Consider the following 7,987-nt stretch of genomic DNA (forward strand, 5'->3'; position numbering starts at 1 on the left):
AGTTTTCAAGAGTTACAAAGTAGGTTCAACACTTTACAAGAGATTAAAATGATCAAAGTGAAGCTTAAGAACCAAAAACTAAAGAGAGTAATACAATCCACCAACTAAATAAAACACATCATGTAATATAATTCATGTAAAAGAGGTTCCTAAAAAGTGTTTAAGTGACACACTCGCTCTCCAAACAAACTAAATGACCCAGCTTGATCCCTCTTCAATATTTTAAGCATTATATCTTCATTTCAAAATTCAAATCGTAAACAAAAATAGAAATGGAAAAAGAAGATTCAACCATAACACAAATGAAAGCTCCAAACCTATACCTCAAAATTCAGTACATAAACATCAAAAAAATCTAAATTGAATACAGAATAACCAACAAGAAAAGTCCTAAATCTTACCGAAATTTTGTCTGGGTATTTTTCTCTAATTCGGGCAGCCTCAGCATGTCTCTTATTTGCAAAAAAAAAACAAACGAAAAACAAAAGAACAAAAACATATATGATTTTGATTTGAAAAAGAGATTATAAAAATACAGGATTCCATAGAAAGCTCAAGAATATACCAAAATCATGCTCTTGCTTGAATGAGCTCATAGACATTTGTCACAAAAAAAAAATTCAACTTAGTATGCTTCACAAGAGATTCAATAAGGAAGTTAGAATCATTAGTGTCTACTTGGAGAAGTAATTTATCCAAATTATGCTATTACAAATCCTTAAGAGATACTTCAAGAGTTTTACGGGTTATATATGAGGAAAAAAACAGAAACAAGAGGAAGAAACGTAGATAAATTTGACCTTGAGTGGTAGTGCTTAGCCTTTAAACTTAGACTAAGAACATAGCCACAAAAATGATGTGAAGAGTCAATGAAATAATAGTTTTGATTACAAAGATTTGTTTTGTGATGAACTTACTATAATTAACTTAACTTCTCCTTTGAGCTACTTTAAAACAAATAAATAACTTACTATCAGGTAAACAATTCCATTGTAATAATTGATTAATTACTCAAGTTCAATATTAATTCAAACTAATGGCACTTCTATTGTATTCTTTCTGAGCTTCTGCAAAGTTGCACCGTTATATCGAACTTATTAAGCAAAAAGAGAGGGGAATCTGAAAGAATCATATACCACCAATTTGATCCTTCAAAAAGAATTAAATATACAATTCGTATCCGGTACAACTACAATTAACAGAACGTATTTGCTTATCCCCCCCCCCAACCTTAGGTTGAAAGATGGAAATGGTGAAGGTCAATATCCGAGGTCATCCTTCCTTGTCAATTGTACCGGTGAGTGCTTGTTCATTTGTCATAGTATTTTTATTTGTTTGATCTTTGATCTCTTTTAGTGGCTGTAATTATTCAACTAAAACATCAATGCAGGTGATGTTTGTAGGGGGGATACTGTTCTGTTCACTCAGAAAGTTTATGCAAAGTACCTGTAACGCCCCAAATTTTGGATGTTTAATATTATTTGATTTGTGATCATGTGATTTTGTTAGACATTACCTAATGGTGGTGGTGATTGGGAGTTGTGTTAATTGGATACATTTGAGGATACTTGATTAATGAAATTTTGGTGGTGTAATAATTAAGTTTTGGGGATAAAATAATTTCTTTATTTGGATAATTAAATTTGGTAGAGTTATTTGTTGAAGATAAGATAATTGAGTTGAGGGGAGAGAAAAATTGAATTATTTTGGTTTAAAATCATGTGATATTTTATTTAGAAAAATATATATATACATATTTATAAAAGGGAGTGTTGTGATTGGTTGATTTTGAAAGTAAAGGAGATTGGGGAGTTTTAAATGAAGAGAAAGAAGATTTGGTTGTTTTGAAAATTTTTAGAAATAGGAAAAGGAGGAAAATAATAATAAATGTATTATTATTATTGGTTAAATAGGTCTTGGGAAGTGGGTTATCTTCTTCACAAAAAAGGGAAAAAAAAGAGGGAGGAGACCAAACCCTAACCCTAGTGTCGTCGTCGTCGCCGTCGCCTCCCTTACGAAGTCACTGCAGCCGCCGCCGTAGTCGTACCGTGCGCCAGCGTCAGCCATCGCCTCCGTCTCCAGCCATTCGCGGGCATCGAGTCGTCTCGCCAAGGAGTAGCTGTCGACCCGCAGCCATCGTACGCCATCGAGCTCCAGCCGCGGATTCAGTCGGATCGTCCCCGCACCAGCCGTCCCGTGTGAAGCGAAGCCCGCGTCGCCCAGCCGCTCGCTCAGCCACGTCGTCGCACGTCGAGTGCCACCCGTCGAAGTCTGCGAAGCCGAGCCGCGCCCACACCTCCGCAACCCCAGTCGATCCGCGTACCCGACCCGAACAGTCGCACCTCGCCTTCGACCCAAAACTCGACCCGCACGCCCACGTTTTCTTCATCGCGTGAAGTCGAGCCGCCAGCTGCTAGCCGCGCACGAAGAAGCCGAGCCGCCCTCCAGCCGAGCACGCGCGCGAGTCGTACGCGATCCCCGAGCTGAATTCTCTACTCCCAGCCGAGCCGCCAACCTTTCTGAGCCGTCAAGCCTATTTTGGTTCGTTTCCCACCTATTTTGGTAAGTTGATTGGCTTTTTGGCATACCCAGCAAAAACTTAAAATTTTTTGAACCTAAATAATTTATTTGGATTAAATTAAATTATTTCTCTTCAAAGGACAGCTTGGACCAATTGATTTGTGGAGTGTAAGATTTCTCTAGTTAAGGGCCATCTCGTTGTAACCCCGACCTCGGGTGAGTTATTCCAACTGAATTCTTGAGTCCTTGGTCGTTTAATGCTCAAGTTATGAAGATTGGTGTTTTCTAACCATTTAAGACCTCGCGGCTTGGAAAGCGTGTTTTTCTTGCTGTTAGAACTCGTTTGAACAAATCTCCAGGTAAGAGATTCTACTACTAGCCCTACGAGTAGAATTAAGAGATCGCATACATTCTTGGTTATGTACATTGATGACTAGACTGCATAACGACATGTCAATTAATGAGGATATGATATGACATAATGATGTGATTTGATGTGATGATATGATATGACATGATGTTGTGGTTTGATATGATAATATGTTTTGACATGATGATGTGACATGAGGATAGGAAGTGACATGATGACGTGATGATGCTATGTTATGTGTATGATATGGTTAGGGTGCATGTTAGCTTATCCTATTAGAGTCGTACCTGCATGGGTATCCTTCGGGATCACCACCTATTTAAGACTGCGTAGTCCGACGGGATCGCCAGTCTGGCATTGATATAGACATGATTCAAGTGATTCACGGGATCCTCGCAGCCCGATTATCTTAGCGTTTCCTCCGGGTACGCTACAAACCAGTTTGTCCTAGGTGTTCCCTTGGGTCACCAAAGACCATATTTGTTCCTACGGGAGCACATGTAGCACGTGTTTGAGAACGTGTCAGTTCTTGGGTACCATTTTCAAGACTCTAATAGGAAATTAACAGGCACCTAGCGGGACTAGTAGTGGGTCCCTTACTGAGTATTTTATACTCACTCTTTCCATTTCATTTTTTTCAGGTAGGGGCAGGGGTAAGGGCAAGGGCAAGCTGGCGAGCGACTAAAAGTGACCGTGGCGAGCCATTGGGATCTCTTGCTTCCACTTTATATTTGAGTTTAGACCTTAAATGTTTGCATTTTAGTTATACCTTATTCATTATTTTATTTCTTTAAAATTAGATAGGGCCCGAGTTAGGATTTTATTTTTATACATGTCGCAAATTACTTTGATTTGGCTTTTAAATAATTTAAATTTTGAGGTTTTGTTTCATTTTGTCCAAACTTTATAAACTTTATTTGTTTTATTTAAAATTAGTAATGGCTTCGATTTAGTATAAGGAGTTGGGTCGTTACAGTACCCAAACAACTTACTCTTCCACCACTATTCTTGTGCTATATATTTTGGATTATACTTCTAATTCTTGTAGTTTACTTCTTAATAGGTTTGATAAAGTAACTAGGCATAGAGGGCTCACAGGGAAGAGAAATGTAGCAGGGAAGGTAATAAGGGAGAGTTATGGTGCAAGCAAACAGTAGCATACTTTTATTGTAAGGTTGTTTTTCTAAACTAATCATTTTCTCCAATCTCCATAATGTAATTCAAATTGTTTATGAATATTAAGATCAATTTGTTTGCATCTAATTTTCACTGCAATGATTATGTAGCAGTCAACAAGTTCTTTCTTTTCTATGTTCTTTGGCTTATATATCTTTCCATTTGGGACTCATGTTTCCAACACTTGTGACATTAAAAATTGAACTAGTAAAAACTATCATTAAAAAAAATGATAGTTTCAAATTCTAAGTAACAATGAACTATTAAATCAAAGATCTCAAACAATGCACTACAAGCCATAAGTACAATCAAAAGAGAAAAAATGTTTGTTTCTAGGCTATCCCAAAGGTAGAAAGTCAAATTCTAAGTAACATCATGGAGTAACAGTATACCTGAATCAAATGCCACACACATCGCCAAGCTTCATGAGAAAATACAAGAGCCATGATTTCTACAAACCTGTGACGTACGAAACCAGTGATCTAAACTTATGAAGATACAATATGACTAAATTGCCACCAGTAAGTAGTTATAAACTCTATCTCACAAGTCTTCATAAAGAAGAGATTCCAATGTGTAGAAAAGCTTCTAGAGGACTAAATTCAAGAATAATTAAAAGGTGATCTGGTGTTAATATCTCCAACTAAGGGAGAACCATAATTGTGAAAGAGAAAAATTACGCAGCACAAGGAGGCAACCGAGGGTCGCTACACCAACCTGGTTACTCTTCTGTATCCCTATTTCAGCATCGAAAATGTACATGTCAGTATCCAACGTTAAACATGAAAGGTGAGAACCTAAATTACCAACCAGAAGAAAAAAAAAAGAGACTTACGTATGAACCTCTCTATCACCTCTCCTCTTTGTCATTTTCCATGTCAACAGCAGAAATAGTTTTTATGGATTTCTGCAGCAAACAACCAATAACCCAGAAATTCCTAAACACCACATTATAATCAATATACTGAACAACTTACAGTCACAACCATAGGGATGTAGATAACTTCACATTCTCCCCTAAAGGGAACAAATTGTGTTGCATAATAGAAAACCACAAAGGAATAAATGCATATAATTGTTCAGATTCTCTGAGAGATGAAAAACAAAAGGAAGGCTCCAATTTTAAATTGCTTACGTTCTGTAGACCCAAATAGATAGACTTTCTCCCCGTACAGTTTTTTCCCTTCTTACAAGTGTTTAGTTAAATTTCGTACCGAACAAATTTGTACAGATAAATAAATGAAGACAAAAACAAATAAATGAATAAACTCAAATTCTCAAATTATAAAATTAAATAAATTTAAAAAAAATTACCAAACGACCTATTCATCTAGTCATAAAACAATAGGATCCATCGTCCTCACAATAAAAAATAATCAGCAACTATATGTACAATACCCAACAAATCGACCTACTAAACAATAGCGTACATGAAAATATAATATAACAAGAGGTGAAACTAAAAAAACACCACACAATAAGAAACAAATTGGAAAAAAAATGGAACAATTAAAATGAACATAGTAAAAAACACCATACAAACCATAATTTGTGCAGAACCAATAATAATAATAATATAATTAAAGTGAAACAAAACAACATACCCGACGCAAAATTGGCAAGCTTAAACTACAAAATTAAAAATAATGTTATTAACTATAAAAGACAAACCAAACACAGACAAAAGGGTGAAGATATTTAAAACCATCCAAAAAATAAATTATACATCCAATCTTAGAAACGAAATATAAGATCCAAATTTTTAACAATAGTAGTAGAACAACAGCAAAAAAAAAAAGTTCAACCATCCTATGAGTGTACTAAGTTTGAATCTCCCCTAGTCCCAATTGTTGAACTTAAAAAAACAAAAATAAAGAACGACAAGAGATGTTAAATAAAAAAATAAAAGTGAAGAGACAGAAAAAAGGAGAAAATAAGTGAATTGCACTCTTAAAGGCAATAATGAAACAAAAGAAAAAAAATTCTTTAAAAGATAATTAGAAAACGAAGAGAAGAATCAACAAGAAAAGAAACAAACATATACCAACACAAAGAAATTATCTTCCAGAAGAAATGTTATACCAACAAGAAAAGAAACAAACATATACCAAACATTTGTACAGTTTTTCAGCTCAGAAATTTCCAATCCTCACCCCGAAGCTTTATCAAGATAGTAAGGAACTTGCAAACCACCAATAACCCAGAAATCCCTAAACATCACATTACAACATAATGTTACACAGAAAAAATTACTTGTTGCTAAATCTTCAAATTCCTACAGAAAGCACACATTCAAGAGAAAGAGAGAGATACCGAATGTGAACCGGAGGATAGAGAGATTGAGTTGCTGATTAGCTGAGTTCTTAGAATCGTCAAGACGAGCAGAAATTATTGGATACTTCGTCTTAGTTTTAGAGTGAAATGGGAGAGTGGACGTCAACTTGGACCGAGTCACGTCGGCAGAGGCAGGGTCACGAACTTACGGTGGTGGAGAGAGCTAGAATCGTCGATGTATGGTGGTGGGCACTAGGGCACGCAGTTGAGAGAATAGGATTTGGAAATTTGTGAAGAAGGGAAGAAGAAAGGAAAGAAATCGTGGGTATGGAGAAAGGTGAGAGAGATAGGAGAGAGGGGGCACGCAAGGGAGTAATTTTCGTGGGTTTAGGTTGTGAAGAAAGGGGAATTTGGGGTTTATGTTTTTTTAAAAAATAGTTTTTTATTTAAAAAGTAAAAAGAAATTAGGTTTTTTTAAAAGAAATTATGTTTTTATTTTTTTCAATTATTTAGTAATTCTTGACGTTTCTGAAACGTCAAGGAAAATCCTCTTACTTGATGTTTTAAAAATGTCAAGAAATTTTAAAATTACTTCTCTCCGCATTTTCATCAAAATTCTTGACGTTTTAAAACATCAAGAATTTAATCGATATTACTTGACGTTTTAAAAACGTCAAGGATAACTACATATTATTTGACGTTTGAAAAACGTCAAGAATGTCAAATTTATAAAAATTCTTGACATTTTAAAACGTCAAGAATTTAATCGATATTACTTGACGTTTTTAAAACGTCAAGGATAACTACATATTATTTGACGTTTGAAAAACGTCAAGAATGTCAAATTTATAAAAAAATCTTGACGTTTTAAAAACGTCAAGAATTTAGAAGATAATCCTTGACAGTTTATAACCATCAAGAAAAGGTTCATATTTCTTGACGGTTTAAAACCGTCAAGAAAGCTGAAAATTGACTACCCTTTGTCTTTTCATAAAAATCTTGACGGTTTTCCTATTAAACCACCCCTTTCTTGACGTTTTTTCTAAAAATCGTCAAGAAAGCCTCTTTTTCTAGTAGTGATTATTCTCACAACCCTATAAATAGAGGTTATAGAGATCATTTGTATACACACCACAATTGAGTTCAATTGTCTTCTCTTCTTATTCTCTTCTCTATTCATCTCTTTGGTTGTTTCATTGTTCTTTATTTCATAACACGTTATCAGCACGAGTCTCTACTACTTTGAAGGCTTTATAGAAATTGATTTTGATTCTTGTTAAAGACCTGCTAGAATTATCTCCATAATTTTTGAGGTATTTAGAATTTCGTCTAAATATGGTGAGTATTTTGATTTTGATGATTTTGTCGTATATGCATGTATTTGGTATATTCATCATCTTCTCATCACCATCATCCATATTTCTTGAATTTAAACATAAAGTTGAAAGAAGATGAATTTAAACATTTGATAACTAAGTATGCTATATATGTTAATTGTAACATTGTTTTGCTAAGGTACATTTGTTATTAGTTTTACAATTTGATTTGATCGAACTGAAAAGCTTTACTCATATTTTTATATGTTCGACAAAAGTTGCTTGTAGTTTATTCTCATACTTTGGTAGAATGACTAAATAGAAAAAATTG

The sequence above is a fragment of the Cucumis melo genome, chromosome 7, assembly GCF_025177605.1.
Source record: "Cucumis melo cultivar AY chromosome 7, USDA_Cmelo_AY_1.0, whole genome shotgun sequence".
Classification (NCBI taxonomy): Eukaryota; Viridiplantae; Streptophyta; class Magnoliopsida; order Cucurbitales; family Cucurbitaceae; genus Cucumis; species Cucumis melo.